Here is a 21161-nt window from a genome sequence, read left to right on the forward strand (position 1 = left end):
AATTTACAAAAACATTTTAGGATATCTTAATGATTTCGTTGCCTTTTGAGAGTAATTTTTTTTTAAACAAACGAGTTTCAACTTCTGAACGTGATGTTGCAAGTTTTGACAGATAACGAAAGAATTTCGTGAAATTTTATGAGGGACTGAGAACGTTTCTATTTGTCAGTGATTTGCTTTGACGGTCAAAGGTCACGTCTGAAACAAGATAAATGTAAATTCCAGCGACGATTATTTGCAGTTTTTTGTTATTAATGAGTGACAACTTAGTGTCTTAAAAAAGTTTATGTATGTTGAATCACTTTTTTGTCGCAAAATTTTTATTTTAAGTAAATGGGAAATTGTCGCGTCACCAAATGTGATTATTTTTTGTTAAAAAGAACAATATATTTCAGAAAAAAATGTAAAAAATTAAATACCGCATCGAATCGAAAATATTTAAACAATGGAGATAAGTGGGCTTCACAAAAATAAAAAAATACAATTGTATTAAATTTGCAAGAACAAAATTGTTTTTTTTGTTAATTCAAATGAGGAAAGCAGCCAAATGGTGGATTTAAAAAAAAATTGTTTTGCATTTCTATAAACAAGCTATCGGGGCAATTTGCATTTCCGTTGGCCATCGACGGAATTCACAAAATAATTAAATACCTAATAAAAATCAGTCTACTGAAAATACTTTGCAAGTTCTGGCGCAACAACTGCCGCAAAGAGAGTTTATTAAAGTTATGAATTTGATCTAGTCTCCCTTGGAAGTCTAAAGTGGTATCTAAAGTTACGTCATTTGAAAACCTTGAAACAATAAATTATAATAATTTGACATATACAGGGTGTCTTAAAATTATCGTATTCCGAGTTCGGGGCTTAGTAGGGGACATCCTGTTGACCAAGCAAAAACGTTTAAAAAAAAGATTGCTGTCACTTTGAAAAAAATATCAAAGTTGCCAATATTTGTTCAAAAGTACCTGATTAATATTCTAGCTATGTTGTACTTCCCTTTTGAACAATAATTGGAAAAATAAAACTTTTATTTTTTCGAGATAAAGCTGTTTTTTCAAGAAATGTCTTTTCATTTATATTTTAATATTTTACATAATCATCCTCACCATATTTCAAAATGAATGTCAACCATTTATATTTTTTATTTGAAGAAAACATGATGAAAAGTTTGAACCTTCAGACCTATATATCTTTGTAAAGACCCCCCTATATTTTTTATTTTATTTTTTCGAGATTCCTGAGATTTTTTCCTACAAGACCCCTGACGACGCCCTGTATAATGTTTTCAACAGATACATAGAAACTGCAGTCTTGCAGTTCTTGGTCGGCATTTCGTTGTAACTTGAACCACCTCAACAAACAACGTTCTAACCTTACTTTCTTGCATTCGTGTTTTCTGGCTGTCGTTTCCATTTAATAAAATAAATGTTCTCATAATATATTTTTTTGAAACTCACAACAAAACTTCATCCCTGTCATTTTCTCTTCATTTCATTTTCAGGCAATTGTTTAAATGATTTATAAAAACCATTTTGAAATTTGCTTTTTTGCATCTTAATTCGAGGCCATAGCAAAAAGTACAGCAGTCAAGTAAAGTCCGGCTAAACGTGAGGGACCTTCAAAAGCGGGTCGCGAAATATTCCAATTTCGAGTGACCAACAGAACTGATTAGAAAAAAATAATCGTTAAAATTTCTAAAAAAATTCACATAACGTCTAGAAATTATAGACAATTTTAATAGAAATTGAAAGTATGTAATTTGTCATCAGCATCATTTTCAACTTTCAACATTGAAAAAAAATCCATTTTTACTAAACTTTGGAATGCCCTTCTACGACAAAGTTATAATTCTTTTTTAAAATTGTAGATTTTTTATCTTTAAATAGCTACTAGGTTTTCGTTACAATTGGTGTTATTTATAAAAAAAAAATAAAATTGTATTTAGGTATTTACCCTATTTATGGGATGAAAAATAAAAAATAAAGAATTTCATTATTGAAGGATTTGCAAAAATAGGCAATAATTTAAAAAAATAATTATTATTTACTGTTAAATGTTTATAAACAATTTCTCAATAGATGTCTACATGGCAAATAATATTCTTCATATTTTTACAATTCGTCTTTTCCCCAAAAATTATTTTTGTTCGATACCTCCCTATAAAGTGAGTCTGATCCATAGTTACAAGTGGGTGAAGGTTTCTCTTTCGTTCACTTCATTTTCGCTCATCGTTTTTCGCTCAATGTCTTTCACTGACTGGTTTTCATTCAATCGTAAATGTTTCGATCTTTGTGATAACATAATTTTGATTTTTTATTCACACGCAATTCGCGTGAGCGAAAGCTTTGCCTTCCTTAATTTTACTGTAAATAAGTATTATATTTTCATTCTTGTCCAAGATTCCTTTCAAGCGCGTATTTTTTTCTGATTTTTACACTTTTTTGCACTGTACACCTGTATAGCGCATCGAGCCTTAGATTTACGTCATCCTGCGTTATCGGTGCATTTTAATCACCGCCGGACTCGATTACAAATTTTCTTGATCCCACGAAACAGGACAGAACTGTGCAACACACGCCTGGTCGGATCCCGCTGATGCAAATCCAGACCTCATCTCGCCACCGTTGTCATGCAAATGTCCTGCCCACGTCCTGCACGGCACCCTCTCGTTACCATCGCTGCAGTAATTAATTCGGCGCCATAATTCAAGATCTACGTCGGTCGGCACCAGCCTAATCGCACCTGATGGGGTTTTAAACGTGAATAATTTCGGAAAAAGTTCGGTCATAAACTATCCGATTATAATAAATTAGCCCACTCGCTTTTCTCTAATTTGCATGCAAATTGGCCCACCTATAGGTGGTCGGGAATTACACCATCCGTCTTGGACGCGGGGTGCGGACCCGAACCGCTGACCTAGTGGAGCACAATGCCGAGGAGGTTGTTAATGGGAACGGGTTTTTTCTAAGCTGCTCAGGGTCACGGGTCACTCGAGGTTAACACCTGTTCACGAACATCTGGGTTTTGTCCCGGCGCGCTGACAAATCGCCAATCGAATCGAAATCTCGCATAAATGCCGTCATTTCCATACATCATCCAGTTCGTGACGAGATCCTCAACCGATACCGTCCAAAAACTCTTCGAGCTTCCGGCGCGGGAACCCTCCATGGTACCGCTCTAGAAATCGCGGCGCGCAAAAACCGCCTCTTTACGGCTTCCTCTACAAGTCTCGCTCATTTGTTAGTTTATTTCTCCGGGTGCCGTCGTGAATGTCAATTACGCTGACTTTTATCTGAAGGTCTGTCTTCGCGGTGCACCGTTAGAGTCGTTACCGGCTGAGCCGTCGGTTCTTATACCAAAAACGGCGCTGGCGATGGCGGCTTCAATAAACTGGCTTGATTAGAGCCGGCGAGAAAAAAGTCGCCGGCGATTTGTGTCACGGAGAGTCGATTCCAGTCGCTAAATCAAAAATTACAATGCGGCCATAAATCGACGGGACGTTTTTATTGGTCGCTTTTACGATATTTTATTTATTCGCCGGCAAATGGGTTAATGGCTAGAAAAAATCCAAATCTCGCTTTTTCGCGTGGAATTCTCGCCGGACAAGATCTGGAGCAAGGCTGGTGCATGATTGTCTAATTCAACCGAGGTCGCATCCCGGAGTTTCTCGCGGCGACTTGTCGCAACTCTCCGAGATTTATCGCCGGGTTCCTCCGCGCGATTATTTGCGTCCACCTGACAAATCTCGTTTTAATGTGTTCCCAACCGTCACATTTGGATCTTCTCTGGTTATTAATCGCTTCCTCAACCTAGCTGTTTAATTTATTGCCCACCGTTTCCAGGTATCTCGTGATTGTTATAAAACGCCGGTAATGACGGAGAATGATGCGAGGAGGAGAGTTAATTGTTTTCCGAGGCAAATTACAACAGATTACCGGCACGCCAGACACGAGAACTCCGCCGCGCCCCAGACCTGAGTCCCGTCGAGTTTCCATGGAGGCGCGCGAGGTTCCCACGCGGGCGCTGGGACCCCATCCCCTGAGGCAACGTCCCGGGGATGGTGCCGGTGGTCCTCGACTTGATTTATTGCTGGTCGGGTCCGAGGAGCGAAAGCCATCAAACTTGGCGGCGCAATTAAACCGAATCGTTGCTGTCGAAGCATTTTGAGTAATTACCGCGTTTTGTGAAGACATTCCGGTAATTAACTCGTTACTCGGTCGATTTTTCATAACCACCATCGCCGATGGAAATCGTCTCCATACATCAAGCCATAAAAATTCCAACAATTCATATACAATCCCGCTCCATTACGGGACGCGATTTATGTAACAGATTTTTATTAATCGGATCTACTTTTTAATGGCTTGATTTATTTGCGCGATCGGATGAGATATGTGCGAGAGTTTCGACTCGTCGAAGTTCTTTCCTCACCCGGAGGCTCTGATAACGAACGGGTATCGCGTAGATTCGACCAAGAAGTGTTGAATAAATCTAAGTTAATTGAATGCAACTGTAGATGGTTGTCGGAACGAGTCGACCCGAGTAACTGCTTGTTGGTGGTAACGGCATGCCGGGGCTCATCTCTGGAATGCATCGCCGGGGAAGATATGAATCGTGCGCCGGGATGGACCTCGGGGAGCGGTTTCACCGGTTGGCTTGTGTCTCATTAGACGGACTCGCGGGAGCTGATAAGGGAGTCCGAAGCAGAAACGGTGCTCCCACGCGGTACACCTCCGAAACCGTTTTCCGCGCGACAAGAAGATTTACGATGGCGAAATGTATTCGCAAGTGGCGTAACTCGACTCACCCACGCTAAGTGATCACATTTTTCTGGCGGAAATTTGCATCGCAAGATCACGCTTGTCTCCGAACTTGATCAGAATCGTATTTGCGGAAGGAGGAACGATTTGCTTCAACTAAAAATAATTTTCCAGTTGACGTTAACAATTCTTCTATTTTTAACTCTCTCGTTTCTTCGTCCAAACTATATTTATAATCGCTTCTTCCACTTCCCGAAGCTAACACCACTTTCGCATTACTCCTCTCCGTTCTTTCACTCACCTTCTATCCCATTCCTTCAAAGATTCTTATTCTTCTCGTTCTTCTCCACATGTGGATATTCCACATTCATGGTTGACTCTTACAGTTCCTCATTCAAACTCTTCCCCTTTCCTCTTTCAGCTTTTCTTTCTTTTCTCTTATTTCACCTTCCCTGTTCCTTTTCTGTCTTCTTTCACCCTTATCTCACTCATTTTCAAGTCCATTCAATCTTTGCTTTAAACACTCTTATTTCTTTATTTTCTTCATTTTTCTCCATTAATGCCACCTTGTCTTCCCTACATTCTCTTCATACTATCTATTCCCGTTTCAGCTCTTTCTTCATTTTTCTTACTTTTCTCCCTTCTCTCGCTCACCTTCGATTCCATTCATTCTTAGCTTCGAACAGTCATTTCTTTATTTTCTTTATTCTCTTCAACCAACGGCACTTTGATTTTTTTTAGTGTGGTTTTCTGGATATTCCACGTCTTAATTTCTTTTTCTTCCTCTTTCAGCTCTTCCTTCTTTTCTTTTATCCCGCCTCCCTTATTACTTCCTCTATTCTTTGGCCTTTCTCTCACTCACCTTTTATTCCATTCTCTCATTTCTTCAAAAACTCATTTCTTATTATTGTTCTCCCTTACATTCTCTCAGGGTGGTGTTCTCCATGTTCTACATTTCCTCATTTTAATTTTTCTTCTTTCCGTTTCTTATTATCTATCTATCTATCTATCTATTTTCTTCACTTTCCTCAACCACTGTCACCTTGTTCTCCCTTACTTTCTCTCAGGGTGGTCTTTTGGACATTCCGCATCTATCGTTCACTATTAGCTCTTTCTTTTTTCTTTTACTTCAGCCTTCTCATTGTTTTTCCTTTTCTCCCTTCTTTCACGCACCTTCTATTTCAGCGACTCCTTCCTTTTCTTTAACTTCTTCCTTCTCCTCATATCTTACATCCACTCTCATTCTTACATTTCCTCCTCCCTCTTTTTTTTCTTCTTTTCATTTTAGATCCTTTTTCTTTTCACGTATTCTCATTACCTTTCTCTCTTATTTCCTCTTTCACTCACTCACTCCTCACTCACCTTTCTAAGTTGGTCCCTTAGACGTTCTACATCCTTCATTCCTACATTTCCTCTTCCTAACTCCTCCTTCCTGATTCAGATCTTTCTTCTTTTTTCTTACTTACTCTTGCTCTTACTTTTCTCCCTTCTCTCACTCACCTTCTATTCCATTCACTCTTAGCTTCGAACACTCATTTCTTTATTTTCTTCATTCTCTTCAACCACTGTCACTTTGATTTGTCTTTCTTTTAGCGTGGTTTTTTGGATATTCTACGTTTATCATTCATTTCCTCATTCTAATTTCTTTCCCTTCCTCTTTCAGCTCTTCCTTCATTTCTTTTATCTTGCCTACCTTATTATTTCATCTATTCTCTGGTCTTTCTTCTCACACACCTTTCACTCCATTCTCTCATTTCTTATTATTGTTTTCGCTTATATTCTCTTAGAGCGGTGTTTTCCTGTTCCACATTTCCTCATTTTAATTCCTTCTTCTTTCCGTTTCTTATTTTCTTCACTCTCCTCAACCACTGTCACCTTGTTCTCCCTCACTTTCTCTCAGGGTGGTCTTTTGGACATTCCGCATCTATCGTTCATTATTAACTCTTTCCTTTTTCTTTTCCTCCGGCCTTCTCATTGTTTTTCCTTTTCCCCCCTTTTTTCACGCACCTTCTATTTCATCGACTCTTTCCTTTTCACACATTCTCATTTCTTTAACTTCTTCCTTCTCCTCATTTCTTACAACCACTCTCATTCTTACATTTCCTCCTCCCTCTTTTTTTTTCTTCTTTTCATTTTAGATCCTTTTTCTTTTCACGTATTCTCATTACCTTTCTCTCTTATTTCCTCTTTCACTCACTCACTCCTCACTCACCTTTCTAAGTTGGTCCCTTAGACGTTCTACATCCTTCATTCCTACATTTCCTCTTCCTAACTCCTCCTTCCTGATTCAGATCTTTCTTCTTTTTTCTTACTTACTCTTGCTCTTACTTTTCTCCCTTCTCTCATTCACCTTTATTTTCTTGATTCTCTTCAACCACTGTCACATTGATTTGTCTTTCTTTTAGCGTGGTTTTCTGGATATTCCACGTCTATCATTCATTAACTCATTCTAATTTCTTTCCCTTCCTCTTTCAGCTCTTCCTTCATTTCTTTTATCTTGCCTACCTTATTATTTCATCTATTTTTTGGCCTTTCTCTCACTCACCTTTCATTCCATTCTCTCATTTCTTCAAAAACTCATTTCTTATTATTGTTTTCCCTTACATTCTCTTAGAGTGGTGTTTTCCTGTTCCACATTTCCTCATTTTAATTCCTTCCTCTTTCCGTTTCAGCTGTTTCTTGTTTTCTCACCCTCTCAATTTCCTCCCTTCGTTTTCCTTTCTCGCACTCACCTTTTATTCCATTGAATCTTTCCTTCAACAACTCATTTCCCTATTCTCTTCATTCTCATCAACCACTGTCACCTTGTTCTTCCTTACATTCTCTCGGGGTGGTCTTTTGGATATTCCACATCTATCGCTTATTATTAACTCTTTCTTTTTTTCTTCCGGCCTTCTCATTGTTTTTTCTTTTCCCCCCTTCTATTTCATCGACTCTTTCCTTCACACACCCTCATTTCTTTAACTTTTCTTTCTTCTCATATCTTACAACTACTCTCATCTTGTTCATTCATTCTTACATTTCCTCCTCCTTTTTTTTTCCTCTTTCTTTTCACGTTCCAACTCTATCTTTCTCATTGCCGTTCTTCCTTATTTCCTCTTTCACTCACTCACTCCTCTGTTCCAAACCTCTTATTTCTTTATCTTCTTCTACAACCACTCTCACCTTGTCTTCCTTACATTCTCTAAGGTGGTCCCCTAGGCGTTCCACATCCTTCACTCCTACATTTCCTCTTTCCAACACCTCCTTCAGCTCTTTTTCCTCTTTTCTAATTCCATCTTTCTTCTCTTATACGCTACATTCTTTCTCAAAGCTTGTCTCTGATTATTTCCTTCACGTCCGCTGCTGTTGGTGGTCCATTAATAGCCGAATTGTCTTGACAGTATTGACGGAGAAACTTTTATTGATCAATTTACAAAGCAAACAAGAGCTGCGATGCGATCGCATCCGGGTCGGGTCAAAGCTCTCCAGATAACGTCCAAGAACGGTCACGATAAACTTTTCAGCTAATAGATAACGCCCCAGCAGATATGGTAAGTGCGTCGTTAGCCGAAGCATCAAGTACGAAGGTAGAAAGTGCTTACAAATGGCAACACGCTGTCTATTGATCGAGACATGTCTTTGTTTGTCGGAGAGACCGTTGTTTTGAAAAAAATCGCCATAAATCTATGATAATCGTGGATGTGGACGATCCTCTGGAGTAAACTCCCATATGAAGACACTGTCGACGAAATATCAGCGCGTAGGTAATATTAGACGTTTCATTTGCTTCATGGGAATACAGGTTCCGTGATTACCTTGTTTTTAGTAGACGCAGTCGCGGCCATAATAGCTTTATTGCTTAATCTCGTCGTACATTAGCTTAATTAATTTAATTGTCACATATTAACCGTGAATTTTATTAGGCGATGCGTGTCGTTTTATCGTCTGCCATATTATGGCGATTAAGACCTTTTGTAAGAGTCGACGCAAATCGTAAAATTATGCCGACACGAATTGTGCGATTACTTAATTAATTAGAAACCACAATTGATAATGGCCTCTCGGAATGCAATTCGACAGTCTGATTGAGTAATTAATTGGAATTTATGGTGAATTACCAGGTGATTACGAATTTGATAGGTAAACACGACGTCTGTAAGTGATCCAGGTGAACGACCCGTTCGCACCAAATAAAATCTGTGTTGTTGTGAAACGTCGTCGAAACTGATCAGGATGGAAATCCGAAACTATAGACTTGGTCCCGTGAGGGAACCTTGCGGGGCTCCGGCCAAGGCGCTTTCCTCCTCAACCTATCATTATCGCATAACGAAAAAATGGCGGGTAATTTTCACCTTCGAGAGGTGTGTGCGAGTCGACGCATTTACATCTCACACACTCATTGAAACAGTAATTTTATGATGTGTTCGAAAGTGTGTCAATGTCTATTACAAGTGCGAATTTCGTCACATCTCAAATGATCTTAATAAAAAGTGAAATCCGATGTTTCCCACCGATTGGAAAATACCCGAGGGGCGGCCCACGCCGTCCCATTATCATACAATACCGTCGGATGCATTAGCGCTCTGCACTTGTCAAAATATTTGCATATCGCGGCGGCTGGTCCATTAGGTGGCCCTCGTGATCGCCGGATTGGGGTCCCCTGGAAAATGCGTGGACCCGATTTTTCACAACGCACCATTTGCATAACGACAATCCCGCAGATCAAATTTACATAATAATAGTATCCAAGTTAAGTGAATATAATCGTTAATTGTGGTGATGCGGTTGGGGAACAATGCGAAGGAAGAGCTTTGAGAGCTCAGTCCCGTCCGTCTAAGTAGTTTTGACGCAGTGCTGCCAACACTGCGATCTTGCTTGGCCCCGGGCCGCAATATATCACCCGACTAGGCTCGAGTAATTAATTTACATGCCGACTATGACTAAGTACATCTCAAAATATTAAGAATTCTTTATATTGTACAAGTTGCGTCATCGATCGGGGCCCAATTAGCCGTAGGAATTCGGTAATGGCGCACAATTAAGCGCTAGAGCGCGGCATGTCCCTGCTTTTGTTTTTTTTTTGGTTGGCAGTCACGCACTTGCTGCCAATCTGATAACGAAACACAGAACCAGATTAAAACCTGACCGCACCGGCTGTCAGAAACGCCCCGCTTTTACTAACCGTGATGCAAGGTCGTGATCGGGGGGAGGCGCTGCCCCCGATGAACAATCCCATTAAAATTCGTGATGATCTTCGGGTCTATCGGCCAATCAATCAATTTCGAATGCGCACATTAGCCGAGTCCCGTGACTCGCCGATATGTTAATTTCGCTTCATTAGATGGCCACTTTCCTCGAGAGCTACTTGACAACGAGAAAAAAGGAGAGGTGCAAATCAGATTAACGTGTTTGGTTTATTTGTGTCGCCGGGGCTAACTGGTAGCCATAAACAGCCGTGTCACGCGATTAAAGAGGAGTCCACGCATCGGGACAAATTGGAAATTATGAGGGGGCCACAATGGTCCTGATTACTGCCTGCTTAACATAAATGTCACCGTTAGTGAAACTGACAGAGTCGCAGTTCTACCAACCGGTTAACTTATCGACCCGGCTTGTTTTACACGCTAGTGTAAAAACTTGTTGAGAACCGCTGACATGTCAAATTGTATGACAGATAAAACAGATCTTAACGTAAATGGTAATTGTAGATCGTGTTTAATAAAGTAGTCCTGTAAGACTTGACGTGTTCGGATTCCGAGATCGTTTTTACCGACTGTGTCGCCCGTCAGGTCGTCGGCGGAGTGACAGCGCTCCCAACCCCGTCGCCCCAAAACTACCAAACTGTATAATTCTCCACGTGTAGATGAGTACCCCATCGTCGTTGACAGTTTTGGTGCCGTTTTGTCTGGAGTGGATGAGTACAAGTTTTACCTGGTTGGCTGACACAATGTGGAACAATGTGAATGTCACTTAACCTAAATTGATCCGATTAGGTGACGCAATCGTTTCGGCGATATCAGTTTCGACTTCAGGGACTGCAGCTTGACCGGGTCGAGCGATAAATCATAATCAACCCCCGCCTGAAAGAAGCGTTGTCAGTGTGGTAGTGGCACCTGATAGTGCGTGTTTATTATGTAAACCTAGGTATTGGATGGTAATCCGCGCGGTGGTGACAGATCTTGATGGATGGGCCTCGTTAACTTTCACGAAAAACCAACAATCTGTGTTTTGAAGCGATTATGTGGTGGTCTTGTTGTCGGTTAAGCGAAGAACATGATTGGATGCGACTGCAGGGAGGACGCGATCCCGCTACCAACTGTCAGCAAATGTCACCGAAAAGGCTGACCCATTTCGGCGTGATTTATCGCAACAATTTAAATATTTATGAGCACGAAGGTTATGGAAATGTGGTCTTGTCCATCCGAAACAATCTCGACGTGAGTCAACGCGCCGCGGGGTAATCGCAAGGGTGGGGCATTGTTTTTTGCTCGGAGATTAATCAGATTTTTTTCGTAATTGGCGGGCGTAATTATAGCAATTGACATAACAAAATGCAAACAGTGCTAGTGGTATTTGAGGTAATTATCGCCAGTGGGTTGGGTGATTGACGGATTGAGATTCTCGGAAAATTGGTGCGATAGAGACGTCGCGTTTGGGTTTGGTAAAACAATCTTCATATAAGGCGATGTGTAATAAGGCGAAAAAAACTCACACAATACAGATCTGTATCGGAGATGTTGAGTCATTGGACACATGTTGTAAAATTATCATTCCGCCGCTGACAAAAAGATGTGCAGATAACGCTATGATCGGCTGTGGCGGCGCTACCTGTGCAATTGTTCCCAGCGGGGCTATTGTCCGAATTATATTGTCATTAGTGACTCTCGATAATGCAGAAATTAGTGTTTAATTCGAATATGTCAACGCAGATCCAGGTCAAGAGCCTGCGAACTAGGAACAAGCTTAATTAGCGACGACACGAGATGAAGCAATTCCGTTATTAGAGAGCGTTTCGTCAAAATCGACTCATCCCCGTTTCGTCATCCCATGATTATCATCCTCAGACAAATTATCGCGGGCCAATCACCGCACAGGAAGTCGTAAAATCTCTCTCACATCTTCATTGTCGATTACGACGTGTTTCAATAAAATGTGTCAATTATCGGCTTGTTAACTTGTCAATTTTGATCGATTTGATGTATCGATCGCCCAAATATCCTATCGAAAACCATCTATCAGCGTTTCCGTTGCTTTCCTCGTCTCGCCTTTCAGAAAACTGTCGGCGTGGCTACACTCGTTGGCAATCATGTTCTGTCAAGGTCACGTTTGACATGTTTTCATTTTTCTATTTCATAACGCTCGATGGTCCAAAAAAGGAAGCAAAACCCGTCCTTGATGATGAAATTCTCCAAAATCGGGCGAGCGCGCCTGCCGTGTGAAAATCGAACTAATCGGGATCAGATAAGGCATAACCTCACTTTGAAACGTGACTTACTGAACATGAGTGAGATGTCTGATAAGACAGATATCCACTAATAAAGTCAGTCGTGTTGTACAATTAAATCATCAACTTCCAGACAGCTCGACTTGAATTCGACGCACCTCGACTCTTCAGACCTGCAACTTTCGCCATATTTGAAGATGGAGAAACAAAGAAAAATCGCAAAAACTAGTAAAACGACGATGTATATTTGCAAAACTATCGATACGCCATTACTGTAACTGAAGATTGCGTCTAAATGCGAATATAAATAAATAACAAGGAAGTTACAACGCAAAAAAATACACACACCGAAGTAAAATTACCAAATTTATTGACATAACCATCGGATTCAACTTTATGATTTGTTGTTTTTGTACAATCAAAGTGTTTAATTTTGTGTAAGTTTCGTGAATTCGATGCCGCAACATTTTATAATTAACGCAGATTTCAGTATTTCCAAAATCTATGCGTTGGTTTTGTGGAAGTGTCAAAAGTGACAACTGTCAAATTGGCGTCGGTGTCTTTTGAAAAACCTTCGATTTGTCTTTTGTGGAGGTGGAGTCGCCGTTCGTGTCTGGGGTGGAGGTGACGGTCGCTTTCGATGAGTCACCAGTCGGTTATTTTCAGTTAAGAATAAAAGTAAAAATTGGAGGTTATGTCCGCGCTCCTTCGTTCAGAAGCCCCGACAGGGACTAATGATCGAAAATTCGACACAACAAAGCTCTTACTTCTGCGATAAACGCCTTAATTAACTTAATCAATTAACAACCAAATTCGCTTAGCCGCCGCCATGTGCACCAGGTGGAACAAGAGGTACTATAATAGCATGTTAGGCATGTCAGACAGGCATTCCATGTTAACCTCTAAACACAGTGTTAACACAGAAAAAATTCCGTTACCGCATGCCCGTCGCTGTAAATAATCCATCCGGCCGGTAACAAGCGAAATTAATTTAAAATTCCCAGCTACGCCATTGAAGATGAGTGATAACCGAGGTGGCCGATAAGGATCTCGTGTTGTTCATCAAACTGTATGACTTGCGCCTACACGCATCGCCGAGGACCCGGACCTCGGAGCCGTAATTAGTACCCTCTTCAGTACTGCTCCGGCTTCTGTCACTTGTTGATTTATGGACGCGGCACATTTGGAGCACCACCCGTTCAACCATCATCAAAAGTACCACCCAATGGGGAAGTTGCGAACTTCGATTTTCTTTCGAGGGACAGAAGATTCTACTCGTGGTGGTACTACTTGTCGAGGAAGAGACGGTGGTGCAAGATGCAAACGAGAACTACATCAAGTAGTACTTCAAGTTTTCTTCCTCGACAACAATCCGGCAATCACCTCTCCGGCGCAGCTTCCTCTGGGTACCATTGCGAAACCAGGCCCCGAAATTAATTACCATAGATGCGTTGATTGAGATTCGATCGGACAGTAACAGCGTCGAAAAAAACATCAACAGGTGCACGATTAATCACTTTGTTGGTTTTCCTCAAAGCGTTCGACCACCATCAATCAACCGACGTCGAGATGAGACCCTTTTCATTCTCGGAACTCGTCCATCGAACACTTTTGGTACCGGTCGCAGATCTGCCAAAAATTGCACACGGTCGTAAATCGTGCCTCATCGAGACGCATAAATCTGGACGATTCCCACAGTGACGCCTTAATGAGTGGGGTTGGCGTTATTTACGGCGGAAGGTCGCGGTACCGCGGTACCATCGAAGGGGAACACGGCCAACGGTGTGTTGCACGTCGGCTCTAATGAATTGCCACCAAAGATGGCTTCATTCAGGAGCGGCACGCAGGGAGGCGTCTCGGGGACCATTTTATTTCGCCCAAAACAGAGGCCACAAGAATTCTTGCAAAATTTGAAAGGCGGGCTTCATTTTTCTGACATCTCTGCCGAAATCTTCAATTTGGGCGTTGGTGTTTCCCGTTTTCCTGAATTTTGGTGTTGGTACTGTCAGAATGACGTTCAGAAAGAAAAAAAAAAACACTAAATATTGCTTGATTGGTACTTTATTGTTCACAAAGAAACAAACAAGTGAATTTGTTGCAATTTATTATGACCAGCAAGTCCCATTATTAGAAATGTTGTTGTTTGAGTGTGAAAAATGGTCTGTCGCAGAATTAGTTTGTGTGTCCGCACTGTATCAAACTGTGCTTTCGTGCGAATGACACTGTTGACAGATGTCGTTTTGACATTTGACATTTCACGTTTGGAATCGTTTGTGTGTGTGAATAATCGCCTGTTGAATCGATGGTAGGTGTCAAAAACTATTGTCTTCGTGTCGTATTTACAGTTTCAGCTACCCAATCGGAAATAGCTTGGTCGGGAAATGTGCGGGGCCCGCCTATCGCAGCGCACGTTCGCGTCTTCAAAGAGCCCCATAAAGATATTTACACATTATTAACTGGCGATCATAAAAACGTCTCTCAAACCGTGTAATTGTAGTAATGCGAAAGTCGCAGTGATCCTCGGAGCGATTACCACCCACTTTCCCCATTCATAACTGAAAACATAAATTTATTAAGAGTCTGGTTGGCACGGATTCCGCAATAAATCAAAGAATAAAGGCTGGTTCTGAATTAAATTTATTAATAACGTTGCGGTCGCCACATAAATCCAGCGGTAAGAGGCGGCTTAGGGCTATCGAGATCCTGCGGAGCGGTTCTGACAGGGGGGTTCTGTCACATCCCCTCGGATGGAGGCCAGGTGGAGTGGGGGAGACTCCATCCGGGCACCAAATGGTTATGTTAATTTGATCCGAGTATAAATAATCCGTCGCATTTTCTTATTTTCAAATTTACATATAGATTCGGATTATAAATTATCGCAAAGACTTGTTACCGGACCGGACTAATACAATAAAATATTGATAGAGTGTCCAGCTAATACAATACAAGGACTGGGCGCCATAAATAATCCTTTAATGCCATTGACAGGAAACAACTATCCGTAAACTAATTATTATCTGATAGAATCGCATTAATTGCTACCAGATGTAATAGTCTGTAATGGCGCTTATAATTGGCTCTTATCAGGGATTCACGGCGGCTGATCTACTCCACCGATAACGAAATGTCAAAGTGGCTAATCGAGTCATCGAACGAGACGCTCCGATTGGTGGTCGATGTTCCCGTGACCGGCGTCGGCCAATGCCGCACAGGGCCAAACAAATCACCGGTAGCAACAATTGAAGATCTACGGTGGCACTTCATGTGTCAAATCGGTCGATCCAATCGAATCGCCGTTTGACAAGTGACAATCGGAGCGTGACCGTCTCATTGGCGGGGGCTTGTGGGGTCGGCGTGCAGTTCAATTAAAAAAGCAATTACGCCGCGTCCACCAGGTGGGTAGCGTGACGTCGTAAACGTCGGGTGACGTTCATGGGGGTCGATTTGACGGGATTCCACCGGTGGCACAATTGAGTCGTGCCGGCCACCGGACGACGTATGCTAATTCGACGGAATTTCGTAATTAGTTAGATGGGATTACACGAGCCGACTTTGATACGCTCCCATAATACAAATCGTATGCTAATTCCAGTTCCTCTGCTCGGACGGATTCAGCTATTCACGCGTAAATGACGCCTCGGCGGCGTTATCGCCCCGCGGAATCGGTATTTGGTTAAGTGGACGTTGGGATGGGAAAAATTCCAGAAAATGATTCAATTTGATGACCTAGAGCGATCCGACACGGACTAGTATTTCACGGGCACGTGTGGTATTCGGCGCGACAATCGAGTGACGTCGGCGAAAGTGTCTCATCCACGGAATCTCACTAGAAGGGATGTGTTGTACACGAGCTGCCGAGCACCACAATCTTCGGAGTATGTACTTGGATTTTCAATTCAAGTGACCATCGGCAGAATTATCCTTTTAATTGGTTTTGGCCGTCGGAGGAATTTGCGTCCGAGTGATTATTTTCAACGATCCCAAACCTTATGAGTTCATCGTACCAAGTCTCCGGTACTCTCCCATGATAATTTACGAGCCAATCGTCCGAAAGTGATTTTATGGAAACCGTTGCAAGTACACCGACAGCTTTATTGCCCTCTCTATGGCCCCGTATAACATTTCTATCTCTTATTCGTGATGGCGGATGAAATCCTAGACGATTCCCGGTACCACCGGTGGAATAATTTACAAGTAAAACGCAATAAAGAGATGATTTATGGTGACTGATCCGATAATAAATTTCGCACCACATGATGTCATTATCATCATCATCAGTCAACCGGCTCCTGGTGATGATAGCTACAGGCGTAGAGGGTGGCGGCGTCCGTCAACCCGTGCGTGTACGTTGATTTTTGGAAAGAAAGGATCCTGTCACGCACCTGAATTTGCATTATTTATGCATCGTGTGATTCATATTGAGCGAGTTGTGCCCCAGTGGCTGATTTATGGTCGAAAATTCCCGTCCGATCTAGAAATGGGTGGGTGCAGCCATGGGCTGCGGGCGTGCGGTTACGAAAACAGGTGAAATAAATCTGCGGTAGCCTTCTCTCGCCTCTCTCCGTTGACTGTGACTGGTTTGGGTTAGAGAGGCAGTGTGGTGGTCACGATCTGTGACAAGTCGATTCGGGGAGGGCGGCCAATGGTACCGGTGAAAGTGCAACCTCACCGGCTCCTGCCTAATTAGTTCCAAGTACCCCACTGGGTTTTGATTTATTGGGTAGCGACGCCGTGTGCAGTTCACTGGGTCTCCGGGTGACACGTTCCGAGCTAATTCGTAGACGGAGGTGGTACCCAAGAAACCGCCAAGGCAAAGAAAACCCAGATGGTTCACGCACGCAAAGAGTGAACGAGGGCATTGGAAGAACCTAGACCTATTGAAGAAATGGACGGAGAGATTTGATAGAAGAAGTGGTACTGGAGGGAAAGGTCTTTAATTCAGATTCAACGAGGCAGATCTACAACTTGTACAAGGTTGTTATCAATTGGTGTACCTATACTATTAATTGATGTGATTAGTTGGTTGCCTAAAAACAAGGAGTTTCAAAACTTCTTTCTTGCAATTCTTTTGTATAAACTTGTCTTGGTCTTTCAAAGATGTTCGTGAATTGTGCTCTTACCATGCCTTTAAATCCTCAACAACTTCATCGAGAACTGGAGGCATTCCAGTTGATTTTTCTTCCATTCCAGACGTATCTCTTGATTCTTTCTCTAACTTGAACCACCAAAGACGTTTCTGCATTTGAACGTCGGAATATTTCGCGAGGAATTCGTTCTCGCGGCCCACATCGAATAACTCCACTCATTATTGTTGAATCTTGCATTTCGATAATGACACAGAATAATAAATTCCACGGAATAAACCGTGTTTATTGTTGCAAAGCAAGAGAGTGTTTATGTTTAGATGGGAACAAAATGTTTATTTAATTGCAATAATTCACGTCGTGCACGAGGTGGTCTTGAAAAAGATTATCTTGCCATCTTAACTAACTCAGAACGTCGTAATTTGCACAGTGAAAGATAATAGACAACGTGACAAGTGTGAGATGTCAAATGTCAAATTTACGTCAGAAATACAGAAATTGAAAGGCGGCAAATGTACTAGAGGTACTTGTAAAAACCTTGCAGTACTGTAAGCTTTATTGATGAGTGTTATTCTGCGTGGGGTACTTCCGGAGATCTCTTGGGAGCAAAGAGGATCTGAAGATTTTCAGAAGATGCGTTGGTACCACCGTGTGAGACGCGATGATGCGGTCGATGGAGCGTTTTTAATCGGGAATCCCACCACACAAGCCATTAAGTCTTTAAACCTGATTACATAACGCCGGCATGAAAGAATGTCCGAGCAATTAACCGTCCAGTACCAATATTGGTTTAGCGGTGGATGAAAGCGACCTGGCTCGTTTCCTGAACGAAAGACAATAATAACAGTTGAAAGGCCGCCGTGTAAAGTACATATTCCGCCCACTGTGGCCGCGGCGGCTTAATTTACGGCGTGTAGTGACCATTTAACGTTGCAACAACATGAAAATGTCGGACACAACGTACGGCCGTACACGCGTCGTAAACAATAAACGTCAATAGAGGCCGCAACGGTCACGCATCTCGGGGACTACCCGGCGATGATTTATGTGGGGCGCCATCAATCATTCCGCAGGGGTTTGGTGGGCCGCTCGCACGCTCATTAAATCACGATTAGGACCCATGATGGGGTGCGTGGTGTCGTCGGGCACGCGAAACTACCATCACGCACCATGGGAAAGTGCGGACCCGGTGGGTCATGCAAATTGAACGACGTGCGCCGGAACGAGGCACTAATTGGGAGCTGGTTTGCTTTGTTTCAGCCAGACTCTCCTAATTATCCAGTGTGATTAATCGTTTCCAGGCACGTCATTATGATGTCCTGAAACAACTACAAATTGCTTGTTACTAAACTAATAGGAAATAAATTTGCTTTTGTCAATAAAAGTTAGTCGACTGTGAGATTTCATTGATTACTTCGTTGATGAGCGCCGAGCGTGGACCACAATTGGTGGCCGAGGATGGGATTCGTGAAATGTAATTGAAAGAAAAACAACAAGAATATCACCACCAAATAATGAGCAAAAGAAGTCGTAAAAAGTAAAAGCTGATTGACAGAAATGTGACCTAACCTCACTTACTAAAACACAAATTTCGCACACAAAATTTTGAAGCAAAATGACACAAAGTAGTGGAAATACGATCTAAACGACGCTGTTCGTTGGTTGATAAATAAATAGAAGACATGTTTGTTAAATTAAAAATGTTGACAAAAGTGACACACCTAACCTCACTTATGAAACGAGTCGAACAATATCTTCAAATTTGCGCAACAATCAATCCACGAGGGACACAGACAAGTGCAAATCCCACGTTGTAAAATGCTTTTTTATTATTTATTGGAAAAAATGCTCATAATGACAAAAAAATTGTAAAAAGTGCCACTAATCCAACCTAACCTCACTAGTGACAATGACGGACACTTGTTCAAATAACAAGCCAAAATGGATTCTTAAAAACACTTGGGGGTACTTAGTGCAGATAACATTTTCATTTAGGAACGTAGATTTTTCCTGCAGAATCACCTTTTCCATTTGCGGATCGTCTCCATAAGCGGCGCTCGCTAGTTGTTTTGTGGCGATTAATAATTCCCATTATTTACATTCGTAAGTTATTACGTCTTAATCCTGATTAACAGATCTGACGACATAAAGCAAGAATTTCAAATATTAGCTTTGGATGGCATTTATGGCAGGAAGTATAAATTAATCGTGAATCTTTAACTGTTGGTTTCTTAGTATGTATCATTTGCGACGTCCATCTAGAAGTGTTGCGTTGCGGTTGGGGCGAAGCGGTTACGTTGCGGTCTCCACGTAACCGAAATGATCCGGAAACAGCGGTCTAGCCCCGGAGAAGCCATCAAATTAGCATAATACCAGCGTTTATAGGAAGAGCGAGACCCGTTAAAACATTTTACCATAATATAGGAACAGGCGGGCATAAATCTTCAGACCTATCGGTAATTATGTTGTTGGAGAAGTGGTCTGGCTCTTTTATTTTCGTAATCTGGCATCTAACAGCTCTCAGCTTTTTCTGGAGGAAATTACGCGAAGAATTAATTGTTCGTCCGGCCGCCGCCGAGGAAGCGGCACCGCCCGAGACCGTCTCTTCACCGCTCGCGCCTCAGAATTAAGAGTTTAGGTTAATTCGTGTGTCAAAATAATTTATCGCCGTGTTATTATTCAGTCCATCCATAAATTTCGGTGAGTGATTAATGGAGTAATCGGACGTCGCGGCTCGCTCTTGTTCTCGTGTCGGTGCGGTTCTCCCGTGCGAAACCACAATAATCGATCGGAAAGTGCGACCTGTGGGGTTCACGGGCGCCAGACGCCGTGGGAAAGGACACCGATTTTTGCGAAGCGCCAAGAACCACCACGGGGAGGAGTGCCACCGAGGGGGCTGCCAAATTGACTCTTGAATGTCAAATCTTCGGTCGTAACGCCGAGGGCGCTCCTGAAACGACAGTTTTTGCTCGTTTTCAAGAAGAAAAAACAGAAAGGCTTAGTGTTGCTTAGCAAGATGTCGTAGGATTTCAACACCTGTTTCATTTGAAAGATCGGTTGGATATTAACGACTATAATACCTAATAATAATAGCAAATTTATTGTTCAACAGAAATTACATTAATATGACAATTAAAGATTAACACAAATGACACAATAATAAAAAGAAACAATTAGTATTCAAATGAATCAACCTACCCATACAAAAAAATTGTAATAAACAAGACAATAGTACAATAGATATTTAAATCTTATTTATTTGATGCTTAAGAAGTATATAGTTGGTGTTGCGGAATTGAATGAAGATCTGGATGTACTATTTGCTCTCTTTCAAAAAGTGGGCGTGGGCACCGTGGTGCCCGTGTGGCGTGGCGTCAACTAATTTCTTTCGAACCTTGCCGCCGTGAAAATACTAATCTTTCTTAATTGTTTAATCCATTATTTGTCCAACCTGTTGCCTCAGTTCGTTTCGCTCGAGTAACATTTAAACGAGACATGACACTTTTTTCTTTTTGCGGCGCTTGCCGACTCGTTAAGGTAATAATTTAGTAGTCTAATATGTGTAATGTTCTAACTCAGATTATTATGCCTAGTTTTCTTGGTCATTTTCCTATGTTCTATGCATTCTTTCTATCATTAAAAAAAAAAAAAAAATTCTATGCATTTTTTCTATCATTTTTTTAATCATTGTTTCTATCATTTTTTCTATCATTTTCCTATGTTCTATTCATTCTTTTTGCTCGTTTCACTCGCGTTTTAAAATAGCCCACACGTGCCAAAAAAGGCCCAATTTACACACGAACGAGTTGAATACAACGTTTTTTGGTTCGACGAGCCCCTTGAAAGCTCCAATTCGTTTAAAATCCTTAAAATAAGCTTGACGTGTCGAAC

The 21161-nt window shown here is 41.7% G+C and overlaps 1 protein-coding gene across 3 annotated transcripts in view; it reads left to right on the plus strand.

Annotated features, from left to right (window-relative positions):
- The window catches only part of Nox (NADPH oxidase), a 73888-nt gene that overhangs the window by 47234 nt on the left and 5493 nt on the right, over positions 1 to 21161 (plus strand). The gene's annotated exons all lie outside the window — the stretch shown is intronic.

The sequence above is a fragment of the Tenebrio molitor genome, chromosome 2, assembly GCF_963966145.1.
Source record: "Tenebrio molitor chromosome 2, icTenMoli1.1, whole genome shotgun sequence".
Taxonomy (NCBI): Eukaryota; Metazoa; Arthropoda; class Insecta; order Coleoptera; family Tenebrionidae; genus Tenebrio; species Tenebrio molitor.